Source organism: Cavia porcellus, unplaced genomic scaffold, assembly GCF_034190915.1.
Source record: "Cavia porcellus strain 051 isolate PalLab524CR breed Dunkin Hartley unplaced genomic scaffold, mCavPor4.1 scaffold_15, whole genome shotgun sequence".
Taxonomy (NCBI): Eukaryota; Metazoa; Chordata; class Mammalia; order Rodentia; family Caviidae; genus Cavia; species Cavia porcellus.
The window spans coordinates 46,450,558-46,469,848 of record NW_026947498.1 but is presented as its reverse complement, the minus strand read 5'-3'; the positions used below and the strand labels follow the sequence as shown (position 1 = coordinate 46,469,848).

At 38.6% G+C, this 19,291-nt stretch overlaps 2 protein-coding genes across 7 annotated transcripts in view; one reads left to right on the top strand and one right to left on the bottom strand.

Annotated features, from left to right (window-relative positions):
- Window positions 1-19,291, bottom strand: part of Cmss1 (cms1 ribosomal small subunit homolog) — a 341,586-nt gene that overhangs the window by 110,272 nt on the left and 212,023 nt on the right. The gene's annotated exons all lie outside the window — the stretch shown is intronic.
- The window catches only part of Filip1l (filamin A interacting protein 1 like), a 243,707-nt gene that overhangs the window by 40,689 nt on the left and 183,727 nt on the right, over window positions 1-19,291 (top strand). For 2 of the 4 annotated variants that reach the window (XM_063224823.1, XM_063224822.1), the window contains exon 2: window positions 1,932-2,026. The exons of the other annotated variants lie outside the window; for them this stretch is intronic. The gene's annotated coding sequence lies outside the window, so the exon portion shown is untranslated. The remainder of the gene's footprint in view (window positions 1-1,931; window positions 2,027-19,291) is intronic. 4 annotated transcript variants of the gene reach the window in all.

Genomic DNA, 19,291 nt, shown 5'->3' with positions numbered 1-19,291 from the left:
AAATTAGGTAATTCTTTTAAGTAGTTAGTCAATGTATACTTACCTTAGAAGGAGAGGTAATAAGACCTACACCTGGATGAGAAGGACATGGCCTTCTCCACAAATGGAAGAAAGAGGTCATTCTAATACCCAGGTGCAGAAAAGAACTACACATTTTTAAAGAACGCCTGTGACTCTGCTAATGTGAAGAGAGCATTCTGCTAAAGCTCACTGTGTGAGTACTTGACAGGGCTGATTGTAAAGGAAGCAGCAGCTTTACAGAAGATGTGAAATTAAATTGGACAAAACTTGTTTAAGGAATTAAACGTTTATAAGTATTTCAAGTATGTCAACTTGTATATTATTAAGTGCCAAAAATGGTATAATTTGCTAACATTAGAATTAGGTTTGTGGGGCAACAAAGTAGCATTCGGCACCACCGTAACCCTCTATTTCACAGCGCCACCTGCTGGGTGAGGGTGCGATTGAGCTGAACTTTTCCTTCTTGAATCATGAATTCACAAAAAGGATGTCTACAGGTACTCTTTACACTGTACACACAGAGTACTACTGAGAAACAGCAATCTCTATGGTGACATGTTTGCAAATAGGAGGACAGTCCTGCTTATATTTGCTGCTGCCCTATCCAGTGATGAGTGTGTCCTTTGAGACACCCAAACAGGAAAGAGGAACATTAAAACCAAGAACACAATGTATAGTTCCTGCATGGTAACTTGTTGCATGACCTTTTCCAAAGATGGGTCATGTGAATCATTACTTTTAAAAGCTGGAGAGTTGCCTACTATCTTTAACAGAGCATTGTGTCCTTTCTAGATGAGGTTAATTTTGTTTTCATAATAAACATCCTTCAAAAAGTATTTAATGTTCAGCCCTAACATAGTAAACATCCGTACTCTGAAAACTAACAACAAGCAACAACAACAACAAATCACAGTTAAAGAAGAATTCACTGTCTCATAAAGCATTAGGTTCCATATCTGTAATGTTAAAAAGAAAATAAAACATATTTAAAGCACTGTTTATTTAAGCTTTAACAGATATGCTAATTTTTTTCTTGCTATAAAACAAGCTGCAGGTCCAAAACACCTCATTAGAAACTCCTGGTTATGTGTGTGTCAGAATTTTTTAGGTTTTAGAAAGCTAAAATGGAGCTTACATATTACTCTTTGGCAATTCCAGAGGGTTCTTGGAGGACACTCACTAATCAAACATTAATAGCCCTGTAATAATATGTAAAATTGTGCACACTAAGTGGTAAAGACTCCAACTAGACTTAAGTCAGTTCAGATTAGTTTTTGTTGTCAAATGCATTTCTATCAATCAGCTTCCCATTGCTATGACAAAATACCTGAGATGAACCACTTATAAGGAAGGAAATTTTTATTTGCCTTTTAGAAGTTTTAGGCCATGTTCAGTTGGCCCTGTTGTTTGGGTCCAGTGACAGCACAGTACCTCACGAAGAGAGCTGCTTAGCTCATGGCTGCCCTGAAGCAGAGGGGACAGGCGGACAGAGAGAAAGGGTAAGAACAGCATCAGGATCTGACTATCACCATCAAGAGCATGTCTCTAATGACTTAATTTTTCTTTCTAGTAGGCATCACTACTCAAATATTCTAGCACCACCCAATAATACCCAGAGGCTGGGGGCCAAGCCTTTGACAGATACGCTTTTGAGGGACATTCAGATGCAAACTACAGCATAAACTGTATAAAACTTCTTCACAAATTTGTGCTTTTGGGAATTGTTTTGGGATTTAGAATCCATAAGACAACTGTTAAAGCTGTTTCAAAATTAGGTAAGACTGTTCCACAAATTAAACACTGATTTTAATTTTTAAAAAAGCCAAAGTAGTGAGCTACATAAAATTCATTAAAAGCTCCAAACACTATGTTGATTAGTGCTGGTGGGAATTTCTCATTTGTTAAACTAGGGTAAAGACGGTGAGGAGAGTGGCAGTAGATGAGGATTCCAGTGTGCACAGGAGAGAGCCAGCATTTATCCTGTGATCAGAGTTCCACCCCAATGGTAAGAGCTTCTAGTTTATCATCTAATAAATGATAGCGTGATAAAAAGTTAAATCTTTGTACATGATGCTTATGTTTTCTCTCAAATTAATACCTTAAAATTTAATTGTTGGATCAAGACATATAACTATTTCTTATATAGAATCAGTCAATTTATATTCATCTTCATCATCTTCTATATTTCTCCACTCATTCAGCTGGGTTTATGATAACACTGCAAATTTGCCTTTAAGAAAATTTATACTCCCATAGGTGGTGTACAAGACTACTTATTTCCCTGCATCTTTGCCAATGTCAACTATGAACATTAATAAAATCTGTCAATTTAATAAATGAAAAATGGTAGTTATTTGATTAAATCATACATATTTTGATTGACTTGAGTTTTACAGATGTTCCAGGCAATCTTTCATTTTATAAAGTAGTTATTTCTAAATTATTCACATTACTGGTGGATTAACGTCTTCTTGAGTTAGAGCTTAATCCCTTTCGGGGCTCCCTACCTCCCAATATCATGAGTTTAGAACTGTCTGTGGAGGGACTTGAAGGGATCCTTGGAGCTACCTTAAGTCTCTGAGTTATGGAGTGATGCAAGGGCATGAATGAATTATGGGAGGTGGGTGGGAAGAGCTTTGTGTCATTACTATACTGTACTGTACTGTACTTATTGTACTGTACTCTGTACTGTGCTGCTCTGTTGTATTATATACAAAGAATTCTCCTGAGTAGCGATCAAAGCCTCTCTGAAATGTCTGCCTAGGTTTGGGTTGAGACGTAGGGATTATTTTAAAATTACTACAATATATACTCATCACCTACTTAGTATAGCAGTATATAGTTTTTAAGTTAGTCAATCATTAATCAGTTTATTAAACCAGTATATTCCTGAAACTTAAATAGCCCAATCTTGTGAATTCTTTTTTTCCTTCTATCTTCCATTGGGTAAACTACAGGCATTAAATAAAATCTGTATTTGAATGTCATATCACAAGATTAGGAATAAGCTGACAGAATTTTAGATGAGGTTATTTTAGGTCAGATTTCACCTGAAAATAATTAACTAGTCTGAATCATGACTACTAATTAGTAGTACTGATTGTTAATCATGACTACTGACTAATAATACTCAGGGATTCAACAGAGGTTTCAAAAGCTTGTACCTTTCTTACACATGAAACCTTCAATAGGATACTTAGTAACTTGTTTTCCAAGACTTTCTAAAGGCAACTTTGGGTCAGTTACCTAACTGACAGCTAAATCCAGAGTAACTGCTGAAAATGCTGAGAAAATAGGACAGGGGTTTGGGAATTTGCTCAGTGGCACGGTACTCACCTAGCATGCACGAGGTGAGAGAGAGAGAGAGAGAGAGAGAGAGAGAGAGAGAGAGAGAGAGAGAGAGAGAGAGAGAGAGAAGAGAGAAAGAGAGAGAAAGAAAGGGAGAAAAGGAGAGAGGAAGAGAAAGAGGGAGAGAGAGGAAGAACAGGAAGGAGGAGGAAGAAGAAAAAGAAAAAGAAGAAAGAGAGAGAAAGGGCCAGTATTCAATGTGAATAAAAATCCCCTTGTTTATATCAACTATGTAAATGTGGGAAATTTCTGTATTTCCCAAATGAGATTTGTTAGTGTAGGCATGACCACTGGGTTGCAAAGCTCCTATATTCTACGGAACTATGTATCAGCAGTGTGTATCTCAGTAGCCCTGTGATGGTTAATCTAATCACAGTGATACTTGCTCTTCAAAGCAACTTGAGGGAGAAATATATGTTGGGTACATATTTTCAGATGTTTCTCAGGAGAAAAAAAACAAAATTTCTTGCAACAGATATTTTGGGAGAAAACAAAGAATGACTGGCTATAAGTATAGTCACACAAAAATCTTCAAACTGTGACCCAGAATTTCAAGAGTTGGTCTGGTTCCTGGGTGGTTTAAGAAGCACAGAGAAGAGGCCAGGCCAACCTCTTCCTGTGAGCCAGTGGTGGCCATGTGTCCTGGGAAGAGAACCGAGTAAAAGCCAACCCCTTCCTGTGAACCAGCTGCTGTACAGGCTGGCATAAAAGAAGTGCTGAGCCCCCGCAACCCCATAAACTGATTCGGAGAAACACAGGCCTAAAGCCAGTAGTTTGAGCATCTATTTAGAGGATAACAATATGCAATATAGCAACTATGGGGATCTCCTTCTGAAGGTGGTAGCCACTGTTAATTCCCTATTATCCTGTTTTTTTTTTTTTTTTTTAAATTTTATTTAAGGAGAAAAGAAAAAAAAAGCAGGGAAAGGGTACAAGTTATACAGATTTACAGAAAAAAAATGAACAGTAGGAAATCACTAGTTAATGGATTACATATTGTCATCTTAGAAATAATTGTTCAAGTCACAAAATTAAAGCTTGTAAAGTGGACATTCCATCAATGATACTGCAAACAGTTCTGTTCATTGATCCAATAAAACTCTGTGATATCATTTTCTATCTTATGCACTTAAATATACATGCAGTTATATAGTTTAGAGTACTTTCTTTTCCTCTCTTTTGTACCATGACTATTACACATTTTGGGTTTCATTGCTCCCACGGTTCTTATTACTTTTTTGGAAGAGAGTAAAACCAAATGTGACATAACAGAACAGAATCGGTCAAGTCAAAAGGGTGGACATAATAGATAATGTAAAAACATAATACAGGTGATCAACAATGGTTACCATAATGTCTCCCGCTATCTCTAATAGAATTGCCTATATCATTAGTTATAATACAATTGAACAAAACAGTAAAGAATAAAACCGACAAAACCAAAACATTGGAGACATTGTAGGTCTTCAAAAGTAGCTAAAAGTCAACAAGAATGGGCGTCATAATGAATCTCATTATCTTCACAGCTGATGCCTAAACTTTCGAACCTGATACTATCCAGCAAAACAGAATAGGGGAACATCAGTTAAAAACCAGATGGTGAGAGTAATACAGGGCTTTAAATCAAGGTAATGAAAAGTCAAAATGGGTTACTATAATATATCCTGCTATTTTTTTCCTTTAATTAAAAGGATAAAGATAAAAAAGTAAATAATGGAGTGGAGATTGAGATAAAAGAGGGCATAACAACGAAACAGCGCAGATCAAAACATAACCATTTAAGCAGAATAGTGTTTCACCACCAGATAATCCTAACCTAAAAGTAGTTACCATATTGTTTCTTTCTTTGAAATCCTTGAGTACAACTTCGTATACTGTAGCATTAAGTATATCAAAACAATGTAAAACCATTCAAGAGAATGACAGCATTACAGAGTATTTAGAATCGACTAACAGAAAATGAACAATGGTTTCTGTATAATCTCCTTGTCTTTAAAAGGTTTTTGCTTATACTATCGTACATAATAAAATCCAATAAGATACAGCCTATTTAGACCATTGGAGACAGAAGGACAAAAGCTAGATGAGACTTCAAAACAAGATGATACTAAATCAGTATTACCTATTAAGATGTCATTTTCTCCAAAATAGCTGTTCCTATCATCCAATCTTCTCTGCCTCATTTCTGTTAAGCTCTTTTTCTGTCAGTAGCTGTCAGTTTGTCTTCTTCATTTTGTTCTCTGCTCCATTTGTTGTGGCCTCCCCGCCACTATTTCTGGGTTCTTTGTATTTTTCTTTTTTTAGAATATCCTGCAATACTTTCTGTAGAGTTGAATTGGTGGTTGCAAATTCCCCCAGTTCCTCTTTATCCTGGAAGCACCTTGTTTTTCCATCAATTTCCAGGGACAGTTGTGCAGGATATCTCAATCTTGGCTGGAGATTATTATCTTTCAATGCTTGAATTATTTCCCCCCACGCTCTTCGTGATTTGATGGTTTGTGCAGAGAAATCTGCTGTAATTCTGATGGGTGCTCCCTTGTAAGTGGTCTGTTTCTTGTCTCTTACAGCTTTTAATATTCTGTTCTTGTATTGAATTTCTGGAATTTTTATTATTATATGCCTGGGTGTTGCTCTGTTTGGGTTGTAGGTAGCTGGGGTCCTGTATGCCTCATACATCTGAGTATCTTTACCTTTTGCTAAATTAGGAAAATTCTCCTGGATTATTTCTGTGAGTAGCTTTTGTAGTTCACTTGTTTGCATCCCTACTTCTTCTTTTATGTTCTTAATCCTTAAGTTATGGATCCTCTTATCATCTTCTTGTCTTTGTATTATTGCTGTTTGTTTCTTTGTTATTTTTAAGAAGTTTTTCATTTCATTCTCCCATATTACAAGTCTGCCCTCCAGTTCAGATAGTCTGTCCTTAGTTTCTTTCAAGCTGTTATGCCAGTCTTCGATAGACTTCTTAGTATCTTGGTAGTCCCTTTGAACCTGCTTCACGTATTCTATGCTTTCTCTGTTTTCTCCATCAAACAATTCTCCCCTTTTTTTCTGTTCTTCCATTCCATCACCTGTTTTTTCTTGGGTGGTGCTTAGCATTTCTCTAACTATTCTGCATACTTCTAGCTTCAGGTCGTTGATAACTTCATTCCTGAATTGGTCTATGAGGCTCTCTATATGGTGCCTTATGTGTATTGGTGCGGTGTCTGCTATTGCCTGTTTCTCAGAATTGGGGGCCGAGGAGACTTTCTTGTTGCTGCCTCTTCCCATGCTGCCTCTTCTTCTCTGTTCCTTATATATGCAAGCTTATATAAGAGGCCCAGCTTCTCTCCCAGTCAGCCACAGCCTGATCGAATTGCGCCAGTTAGGTGTTCCCGCTCACCGCTGCGCACCAGGGAGTTACGGACCAGGCAGCCTACGCGTCTCCCCTCCCGGCCACCGTCAGGCTCTGGGATCTGGGTTGGGACAGTCTACCAGGTCCGCCGGCAGCGTCACGCAGGCCAGGCACTTTTCACCAATCCCGCCCGAGAGGGGGATGTGTGGCTGGAGTCGCCACCGTGCCCTGCTCCCGCAGGACTGCTCGGGCCCAGAAAGTCCTCTGCTGGAGTCAAACTGTGGTAGAGTGTCAGTTTCTCTCACTCACCTCACCATAAGTCAGTGCACGCCTCCCTGCCGTTTGCAGATTGCCGTTCTCAGAGCTTCTGCACGTCTCTCCCCTTGCCGAGCCGCTGTAGAGGCAGCCAGCCGCTGCGCGGCGGGAAACCCAAATCGCGGCTTACAATGGCGCGGTTCCAGCCTCCACACCGAGTCTTTTCTGTTCCTGTTTTAGCACCAGGACTGCATTCCAAGTTGGCTTCTCTCAGCCCAGTTCGTTCCTGAGTCAGCAGAGCATATCTCCACCTGCTTATGTCTCCTTAGTCCGCACCATTCCTGGCTTCTGAGCCGAGTCTTTCAGAGAGCCGCCGGTAGTTGCTGTTACCTGTCCGCCATGTTCTCCCGGAAGCCCTATTATCCTGTTTTAAAATCCTGTATCATTTTCACTGTTTTGATTTGTTTTGTTTTATTCTGTTTTGTTTCATTTGATTTTATTTTATCTGATGGCATGGATAGCTATTTTGGAGATAACAAGAGGCAGTTGATTTCCTATTACCTTGTTTTGAAGTCCTGAATCACTTTCACAATTGTTTTTGGTTTGATTCTCTCTTTCTTTCTCTCTCTCTTTCTCAAAAAAAAAAAAAAAAAAAAGAAGAAGAAGAAGAAGAAGAAGAAGAAGAAGAAAAAGCACAGAGGGGCTGGGTATATAGCTCAGTGGCACACCACCTGCCTAGCAAGTGTGAGATCCCGAGTTCAATTCCTGGTTTAAAAAAAAAAAAGCAGCAGCACAGAGTTCCACATTTTCCTTGCCTTAATCATTATTATCCATGACATCACAAACCAGTTATTTAGTCTGTCTTTAGACTTACCACATGGCAAATGACTGTCTATATAAACAAAACAGTTTGATTCTGTAAGAATTCTTAGCTTTTGAGACCCCTGCAGAGAGAGAAAAATGTAATTGCCATGTATAACACACTAAATTTTCTGTAAGTGGTTTTATAAATGAGTGACTGAGTAACCTTTAAAGACAAAGGGAAAAACCAGACCCTAAAAAGAGCTACAAAAGGTATTTCTGAATCTGTGGACATGGTAAAGCAAAATCACGATATCTGTGTCAGTTCCTAGTTATCAGAAAGCCCAGTCTGAATTCAGCTACTCACAGGTAGGCAAAGAAAACCAGATGAGAATCTCCTTAATAATAAACATATACCTAACTTCTTATATCCATATAGTAATGGTTCTCAAACTTCAATGTACGTTAGAATCATTTGGAGGATTTTTGAAAATACAGATTGTTGGGCTTCAACCCCAAAATTTGTAATTCAGAAGCTCCAGGGTGAGGCCCAACAATCCGTATATTTAACAGGTCCCTATATGACACTATTGGTTCAGGAATCGCATTTTAGGGACCACAGCCTTTAAGCACAGATCAAAGAATTATTGAAATTAAGACACTGAAATACGTTTTCTTCCTTGTCCCAAATCTGATTATGTACTGACACGCTGGTGAAGTGATTAGATAACTTATAATTATATAATAAGGAAAACAAATCAAAAGGATACTCTGTACCTTAGTACAGATAACTGACACTGGTGACAGCTATGGGGCACTAAGACAATGGTGAAATGCTTAAATGACTGCTTTCTTAGGGGGTCAGATAAAATAAGGTGAAAAGTAAAAATTCAAGAATTAGTGCTTACCTGACACTAGTACCTATCATGAGAAAGCAGGAGGTAGATAGAAAAGTACAGATAGGGGCTGGGGATTTAGCTCAGTGGCATAAGCGCCTGCCTTGCAAGCAGGCAGTCGTGAGTTCATACCCGGTACCGATAAAAAGGAAAAAGACAAAAAAAAAAAAAAAAGAAAAGAAAAGTATAGATTATACATACTTCTGGCAAAGTTGCTTCAACCCTGTCACTCTCCATTTCCTGTCCTGTGACTCTGATAATAATTCCTATCATGAAAACTGGAGTGGCCTGGGAAATGTGATTGAGAATAGTGATACTCTAGACCGTAGAGGGCAAAATAATTACCTTTACTTTCTTTTCAAAATATAGTAAATTAGCCACGCATGATTGCATACACCTGTAATTACTTGGGAGGCTGAGGCAGGAGGATTGTTGCAAATTTGAGACCAGCCTAGGCTATAAAGTGACTTCAGAGTCAGCCTGAACTGCACAGTGAGACCCTGTCTCAAAAAGAGCCCCCTGTCCCTTAAAAAATAAGAGATTAAAAACAGACTGTTGGGTCATATTTCAGGGATTCAGATTCATTCCATTTGGGGCAATGCCTGGGAATGTGCACTTCTGATGTTAAGACACTCAGTGTCACTCTACACTCTGAGTAGCACTGGGGCAGCAGTCCACACCTACCTGTCACTAAAATATCACACCAAGTAGATTGCTCAATGTATATCTCAGTTATAATTTTCTAACTTTTTTCCTCTTTTTTGTTTTGTTTTTTGACACAGAGTCTCACCATGTAGCCCATGCTGGCCTCAAACTCCCAGTGATCTTCCTGTCTCAGCCTTGTGAGCTCTGGGATTACAGGCATGTGCCAACACTCCCAGCTATCACTGACTAATTCAAATTGCAGTCATTCAGGCTATTTTCAATCCTATCAGGTTCACTGTAAAGTGAGAACTGTATATTGTATCTCCTTATATAACACAAAATGCCTGTACTATAGTGTTTCACTATGCACAAATATGTGTGTGTGTGTGTGTGTGTGTGCGCGCGCGTGCATTCATCTGTTGGTAGATAGGTACATGGTGTATCGGCAACACCAGGAATGAATATTTATTTAGATTCTTTTTAATATTTAGACTTCTGCCTTCTATTTATTATGTGAAAATTCAACTGCTGAAATTTCTTAAAAATTAGCTATTTGGCAAAATAAAGCTTATGTGGTAGATGGCAACCCAGAACTTACTAAAAGTTTTCTTATGTATGAGTATGATTTGCCAACTTCCCCTCAGTGAATTTAAGGCTAAAGAAAATCATCAAGTGGAAATCACAAGTTCCTTTAGGACTGCAAATATTTTCCATTCCCATTGCCAGAATCTCCCTGCCTGTACTTCAGATCCTTTTATCCCATAGAGGGTAAAGGGGTCTTTCAGTAAGTTCTCTGAATCTAATATTGGGCTGCAATTATCAAAGTATGAAGAATGAAACCCAGCGATTCCATAAATTAAACCAATAAGTCATAGCATGTTCAACCCAGGACAGTGCTGGCAAACACACACCAGCCTGATGAGGGAAGAGAGAATACATGAATGTGTTTGTGTCTGTGGAGAGGAGGGTTAGCTGGCGAGAGAAAGGTAGGGGGACTGGGGTCTGGTGACAAACTGGTCCTTTAAGATATACAGGAAATACTCAGAAGTTTTGTCTGTTGAGTAAGTTACATTGCAAGGCAGAAGCTCATGACATGTTTACTTTGATACATCCTCCTTCTTCCCAAGCCACCACATTCCAAATGCAGTACCAGAAGACAACAGCCCTAACGGGAAAGAACTCTGAAAGGTTTATATAGTTCTCAAACTCACTTTCAAAATCTCCATTTTCCTGGGACACTGAAATCAGAAGAAATGAGACAAAAACAAAGCAAAACAAGCACTCTTCCACCTGCTTTTAGAAGTTCCAGAAAGTTGAGTGGAGGATTAAAAGAAATTTTTCTGACCTTATGTGAATATTCATTCCTATTTATTAGTGGTACTCTCTGGAGTAAACATGAAGAGAGACCTTAACATTTGGTTAGCTTTGTCTCTATTGTTCAAAAAAAACCAGACTGAATCAGCTTTCTTCTTTCTTCCCTTTCTTCTCTGTGCCACTAGGGACTGAACCCTCTCCAAGTATGTTACATTCTCATACTTGTTTAAGTTTTCATTTTGAGACAGAGTCTTGCTAAATTGCTCAGATCAGACATAAATTGATGATGTTCAGAGTCCCACAGTGCTGGGAACTTAGGTATGTGCCACCATGCCCAGCTAAGGAGTCATTTTATTTTATTTTATTTTATTTTATTTTATTTTATGGAGACAGGCTCTTGCTATGTAGTACAGGGTGGCCTCAGACTTGCTGTGATCCTCCTGTTACAGTCTCCCAAATGCTGGGATTACAGGCATATAATACCAGGACTGGCTAAGGAGTTCTTTTTACAGAGAAGAAATGAGACACTTTTGAAAATCAGTTTTCTCCTGTGCCATGAAGTCAAGGATTCTGATGAAATTTTTAGGTAGTTAGACTTTTCTTGTGACTTTGCAAATGGGAATCAAATTAGCTAATCAGTTTAAAAATTAATGAAAATCAAGTTGCTACAGTAAAATAATCTTTAAAATAACCTAAAAAACCGTCCAACTTTAGACAAGAAAGTATCCATATCTGCTTATTGTTCAGGAGAGAATGGAATAATAAAAGCCTTTAAATTTGGCTTATGAAGTTCCTTGGAAAGAAAGAAAGGAAATTCACCCAGAGAAGAATAAAGTCATCATGGTTTGAATGAGAGTAAGAAAATACTCAGACAATTAAGTTTCTCTCTCTCTCAGTCTCTCTCTTTTTGTACTTGGAATCAAACTCAGGACTTTGCATTTGCCAGGCAGGCGCTGTGCCACTGAGCTGCATTTCTGGCCCCAGATAATAAGCTTTTAATTAGAATGGTAATAATAATTATCCTAATACTTAGGCTAGAGGGGATGGGGATAGACCAGAGTGACGGTACATCAAATGCCAACAAACAAGGACAAAACTTTTTCACAACAATGTTCCAGGTTGGAAAAAGACTAGATTTCCTCAAACCTATGATACATTACTAATAATAATACTATAATTATTCATATATATAGTAATCAAGCATTCAATCAATTAATCCTTAATGGCTACCCATCATCATTATTATATTGATGATGGATGCAACTTTAAACTTTCTACTAACATTTTTTAAACTGGAGAGAAAGAAAAATATGAGAAGCACCAGGGATTACTTGCGAAAAAGTAGAAAGGTTGAGTTCTGGGCTAAGTAGGCTTTCGTGGGCATGGGCACTAATACCTACTACAGAAGGAAAGAAAACAGGAATCCAAGGGGTAAAATAATAGCAAGGAAACATTTAGGATAGCTCAAAGTTTTTGCACTGACAACCAAATTTCATATTGAGGAAGCCTGATAACTCCTAGAAACAAAGTCTTTGTGTGAAAAGGAAACGTTTTTATGTTCCTTTCCTGTTGAATAAAGGGGCAACTGGCTTTGAGATATGAGCTGCAGACTACAACTAGATCTTACAATAATAGTTCATACAAGAAGTATGGGAGTACCAGAAGATCAGCATGACAGTAGTCCAGACTAAGGGAATAAGGATTGGAACAAAGTGGTGGTCTGTTAAGGAACTAGAAAAAAAACCTTTGTACAATGACATTCCAGGCTGGAAAAAGACTAGATTTTTGCAAGCCTATGACATATGGTTTTACAGCTTCTTTTACAGTTTTATCTATGTGTGTGTCTGTCAGTTAGCTTTCTATCACTATAACAATGCCTGAGAGAATCAATGTACGTATAGAAGAGGTTTATTTAGGTTCACAGTTTTAGAGGTTTTCAATACATGTTTACTTGGCCCTGTTGCTTTGGACTGCCCCGTGGCAGGACTACATGGTGAAAAAAAACCTCTGACTTCAAGGTTGGGAAGCAGGAGAAATCTGGTTCCACAATCCTCTTTGAGGGCAGGGTCTCAATGGCCTTTAGACCTCCCACTAGGTATCACCTCTTTTTTTTGGTAGTACTTGAGATTGAACACTGGGCCTTCACATTGAACTATATCCCTAGCACTGCCAGGGTCTCACCAAGTCACTAAATTACCCAGACTGGATTTGAACTCTCAGTCCTCCTGCCTCCTCTCAGATTATAGGTGTGTGCTCCCACACCTGGTTTAGAGCCAAGCTTTTAAAGTGTACATCACCTCCTAACAGCACCGACTGGGGACTATACCTTTACCACATGGATCTTTGGGGAACACTTAAGATCCAAACTGTAGCAATGTACCAACACAGTCATCTTTTGGAAGTGACAGTAGCATTTTGGAGCTGGGCATGTGGCATGATTGACCTTATGTGAAGGGTGAGATGCAACACATGTAGCAGCAGCACAGAGAACAAATGGAGAAATAACCAGTGCTACAATTTAAAAAGTATTAAGTCAGCTGTGTTAAAAGAAGAGAGGATCACCATCAGTAGTGGATATTTCCAGAATTCTAAGCATTATTGGAGAAATAATATAGATTGGTGATTTAAAGTGAAGGTTCTCAGTTGGGGAAGATGATAAAATTTGCGGAGATGGGTAGTAGTGTCGGTAGCACAATGTGCATGTTCTAAATGGGATTGAATTATACAGGCAAAAATGGTTAAAAATACATATTTAACATGAAAAATTGTTTTTTAAGGTCTCAGATCTTGCCTCTGATACGAGCCCTTGGGTTTTTATTTGCTTCAGTTTTTATCAGCTCAACACAGGGAGGATAAGGGCACAAAGTGGTAAAGATTAAAAACTTAATATATGTAGAATGCTTAAAATAGTGCCTGGCACTGGACAGCAATGAAAACTCAACAAATGCTAGTGGTGGTTACTGGTGGCATTATTATAGCTCTTAATAGAGGTAAAATAATTATTTATTTATTTATTTTTTGTCTTTTTTCGAGACGGGTCTCCCTATGCAGTTCAGGCTGGCCTTGAGCTCACTTTGTAGCCCAGGCTGGTCTCGAACTTTCAACGATCCTGCCACCTAAGCCTCCTGAGTGCTGGGATTACAGGCGTGAGCCACCACGCCTGCCTAAAATAATTTTTTAAAAATGAAGTTCCAAGGTTTTCTTTTTCCTTCTGTTTTTTACTCTGGTGGATATTTTAATAAACAAAATGTCAAAACGTAGGTAGAAAGAAAAAGAATAAGTACAATGAAGGCCTGGGAAGATTAATACCCTGTATAAGCAGGACTGAAATAAAAAGAATTGCTAATATCAGTTGATCATTTCAGTTCCAGTCTCCAAACTAAGTTGTTTAAATCCTCTGCCACTGGTAAAGATTTTCCTCTATCACTGGTGAAGTCCAAAAGCTTGACCCCAGGGTAAGAGAAAATGACTCGTTATTTGTTAGGCTTACTTGGAAAACTGCTATTTACTGTACTATCTAAATGTTTGTATCCCTTTTTCCAGTAACATTTTTCTAGGTACACATTTATTGACTGTTTTATAGAGAAAAAAGTACTAGGGCAAACTGTAGTTTCCGAGTCTAGCTCCTGATCAGCTATTCCTGATCACCTTGAGTGCTTCAGTGGAATGTTTTTTGGCAAATTTCCTTTACTTTGGAGCCACCCAGAAAACTGATAGATCTGTATGGTTGAGAGAGATGCTCTACTGATTTTTAAAGTGGTGGTTTTTATTTAGTGAGAGGTGGTTGCTAATCTCTACCCTGTACTCCCATCTTGGGGTTATCATTCTAATTTGGTTTGATTTCATTTTCTTATTTTGGTTTAGGAGATTAGCTACCTCGGAAGGCCAGGGAGACTTAGAAGTGCATTAGGAGGAAAAGTGTTTGGATGTGGTGTAAGGCAGAGTCCTCATTTTGGTTTTTATTGATATCTCCTTGTCTATGACCTGTTAGGACACAGGCAGCACAGCAGGAGGTGAGCATCAAGCAATTGAACAAAGCTTCATCTATACTTAGGGCTGCCTCCCCACTACTGGCATTACAGTTAGGCAGCCTAACCCTGCCTTATGTCAGATCAGTGGAAGCATTAGATTCTAATGGGAGCACAAACTCTACTGTGAACTACATATAAGAAGGGGTCTACTACTTTTGGGTCGGAAATATCTGGTGGTGAAACACTATTCTGCTTAAATGGTTATGTTTTGATCTGCCCTGTTTCGCTGTTATGCCCTCTTTTTTCTCAATCTCCACTCCATTATTTACTTTTTTATTTTTATCCATTTAATTAAAGGGAAAAATATAGCAGGATATAATATAGTAACCCACTTTGACTTTCTATTATCTCGATTTGAAGCCCTGTATTACTCTCACCATCTTGTTTTTGACTGAGGTTCCTCTATTCTGTTTTGCTGGATAGTATCAGGTTCGAAAGTTTAGGCATCAGCTGAGAAGATAATGAGATTCATTATAACGCCCATTCTCGTTGACTTTTATCTACTTTTGAAGACCTACAATATCTCCAATGTTTTGGTTTTGTCGGTTTTATTCTTTACTGTTTTGTTCAATTGTATTACAACTAATGATATAGGCAATTCTATTAGAAATAGCGGGAGGCATTATGGTAACCATTGTTGATCACCTTGTATTATGTTTTTATATTATCTATTATATCCACCCTTTTGACTTGACCGATTCTGTTCTGTTATGTCACATTTGGTTTTACTCTCTTCCAAAAAAGCAATAAGAACCGTGGGAGCAATGAAACCCAAAATGTGTAATAGTCACTGTACAAAAGAGAGGAAAAGAAAGTGCTCTAAACTATATAACTGCATGTATATTTAAATGTATAAGATAGAAAATGATTATCACAGAGTTTTATTGGATCTTGAACAGAACTGTTTGCAGTATCATTGTTGGAATGTCCACTCTACAAGCTTTAATTTTGTGACTTGAACAATTATTTCTAAGATGGCAATATGTAATCCATTAACTAGTGATTTCCTACTGCGCATTTTTTTCTTCTGTAAATCTGTATAACTTGTACCCCTTCACTGTTTTTTTTTTTCTTTCTTTTCTTTTCTCCTTAAATAAAAAAAAAATGTAAGACAAAAAAGAAGGGGTCTAGCTAGGTGTGATGATACATGTCTGTAATTCTAGCACTGGGGAGGCTGAGGGAGGAGGATCACTGCAAATTCAAAGCCAGCCGGGAATTTATAGTTCAAAACCAACCTAAATTATATAGTGAGACCCTGACTCAAAAAAAAAAAAAAAAAACCCACAAAAAACAAACTCCATCCCCACCAAAGGGGGACGGGGGAAAGAAGGGCCTAGACTGCCTGTTCCTTATAAGAATCTAATGCCTGTTGCTCTGAGGTAGAGCTAGGGTGGTGCCACTAGCACTGGAGAGTGGCTACAAATATATACTAACTTTGGTAGGAGGTTTGATTGTCCATAGTCAGTTGCTTGCAGACTTTTATAAAAACTGTATTAGTGACAATTAAGCTGCATCTGATAGCAGGCTTTTCAGTGGCACGCAAGTTGATGTATTTAAATTGTACTGTTGTATTTGGTGGCAGTCTTTAAATGAGAATCAGACACTCATGTTAGTCCATGTGTGGCCTGTCAATTTTATTTACCACTTGTGTTCTTTTGCCTGCACTGTACACATGTCTCAGTCAGTTTTGGTAAGCCCCCAATAACTCTAGTGAAAATGAGTGAAAAACAAATGTCATTGGAGAGTTTCTTTGAAAAGGAGGAAAGACCCAATGATGAGACAGCAGAAGAGAAAATATCAAAAGTCCTATGCAAATCACAAGTTCACTGCAACAAGTGATTCACATTCGCCAAGCCTGCCTTGTATACTATGTGGTGACTGGCTATCAGATAGATACATGGAGATATCAATTAGCAGGACTGGCTCTTGCTACTATTTAAATGACTTGTGACTCCTGAACCACCTGCTAAATCCTGAGGGCACAGGGCCTTTGCCTTCATCTGCTCAGAACCTAGCTCAGCCGTCTTTACATAATAGGCAGTAGGAAAAGTTCTTCCTGAAAGGCCAAAATCAAAACAGCAGAATCAAGAAATAATGGATCAGGAAGACAAGAATAAAACCAATCCATGGGTAAGGAGACACAAATGAAGTGGGTTTTACACCCTTAAAAAAGATGTGAAATGGAAGACCTGGCTGTTATAGCTACAAATGCCAGTGATTTACAGAGCCCCTTAAGGAAGAAGAGAAAAATTAAAGAGGTTGTTATAGGCAGGGGTTGTGAGGAGAACAATTAGAATCAGGACACAGAATTTATAATATTATTTTATGATGGTCACTCAGAGTTAACACAAGAAAGTGCAGGAAATCTATTCACAACACTAAAGACATTAGAATATTCAGGCAAGGGCCTGGATTCCACAGCAGTGTCCCACATGAGTCTAGATGAAAACCTAGAGCTCATGACAATGCTTCCCACGAGTCCAACTGGAGGTCTAGAGCCATGAGAAGGACTCACACTAGTCTTTTACAGATCCATGTTGGGAAGAAGTGGTGGAAACCAGAAAGTCTATGCCAGCAGGGTGAAGAAGCTGTGCTGGTAGGTAGAGGTTTCTACACTGGAGTCAAGAAGTCATGCTCATAATAAAGACAGGGCTGTCCTGAAAAGCACCACAGCCATCCTCAGTGACATGGAGGTTTGGAGCTTCTCCAACGATAAGTACATGTCAGAAAGCCAGTGTAATGAGTTTCTTTCTGGAGATTAAATAGCTCACGTCTTCCCATCTAGAGCTAGGAAGCGACACTCGATGTAAGAACCCAAGGTTCCCCAAAGTGACCCACAGCCACACTCTCACCAACAAGGTCCCAAGTTCCTCCGTTGACAATGGTCGAACTTACTGAGGAAGCTAGTCACGATGAGCTCCTCCAGGAGAACCAACAGCTCAAACAGCAACACTTAGAGAAGCCCACAATGCCTCACTTGTCTTCTCCACATCTCTATTTATGCTGGCAACTTTCCTCAGGTGGGTCATCTACACATAGCACTATGCTGATTTAATTCAGCTGGTGTTAAGTTGACCACCAGTTTTTAATCCATAACAGAGGTATTATATTTTTAAAATAATGGCTTCCTAGAAGTTACATTACAATAAAGAAAAAAAAATAATACCTCCAGATTATCTAATAGAGCCCTTCAATTCCAAGCATATTTTACTGTGTTAACAGTGAATTGAGTCTCTCTGTTCATTTCTTTGAAGGAAAACCATGAAGCTTCAAGCTTTACAGTAAGTAGTGTTGTCTAGGTCAAAGAGAATTTATCTGAAAGGCACCTTCCTTTCATGTCTTTCTACAAAATTTCAAAGGAAAAATAATCTTACAAAGGTTGTTTCTGAGCTTGCACCAAACGCTGTCTTTGTGCTGTCTAAGCAGGTCCTTTGCACTCAATGTGTATGACATTAGAAGATCAGGAAGAACAGGGTACCAGACAGCTAGCATATCACTTAATAACTATTCTTTAGGTTAAACTTCACAAATGGCACTGGCTCAAGAGAAGTCATGGCTAACCTGCATGTTCTAACAGAGGATATTATACATCATGGTCTACTAAAAAACTTCTGCAATTTTACTGTCAGTTTCACTATAGGGATTTGTGCTTGACCTGGAAGTCTGAAGAACCAAAATTGAGCAATGATTTATCTTGAGCTGCTGGGACAGAGAGGTCACTAATGGAAAGGTTGTGGAAGCATCCAAAAACAGACATCTGCCTCAACTATTTGGCAAGTTTTCTCTGCCTGCCTACAGCAGTGACCTCATTCTTCATTTTAAGGAACTGTAACTTACATTCATACACCACTTACAAGTATCTGAGACTGTGCTAATAAGTAAAAGCTTATTACAATTTCTAAAATCCCCAACTCTGTACAGTGTCCTGTGCAGTGCCATGAGAGGCAGTAAGGTACAGTGGGTAACAGCATGGGACTCTAAGGTCAGACAGTTATAGAGAGCAGTGCTAATTTTCTCAGTCACTGTGGACCCCTAGGAAAGTCAGATGTCTTTCTCAGCCAGTTTCCTCAAAAGCAAAAGGAAAATAACAATTACATGTTACCTGGGATTACTCTGAGACACAAGTGGAAGAATGCATGTAGAACATTCAGCACAGCACTGTGCAGTCAGCCTCCAACAACTAGCTCGTTTCCTCACTTTTACAGTGTTCAGAAAAATTTAGATGGTCAGGTGGGTGAATGTGCATCATGATCTTTGAAGAACATACAATTTTGGCCTGGAATTGTGCTTACTATTGCTAATTCTAGACAAGGATGAGGTGAATGACCTGGTTAATGGGTGATTTTTTTCTAGTAGAAGGGATAGGTTATGTTGATAATGCCATGTTGATAACTATGTTCTCTGGTCAAATGCATGTATTTACGAACCAGTAGAGCAAACATAAGTTTCTCCGCCTAAAGCCAACTGTCTAATAAAGAGTCCAATGCCACAGTCTTGAATTCCAACCAACTAAGCTAACTGGTAACAGATAGTGCACAATCTCTTCTTGCATGCTACAGACATTTACAGGAATACATCATGAGAATTTTAACAAGCTACCAGGCACAAAATGCATTTTAGTGTTATCCAAGAACATGTAACATTTCAGA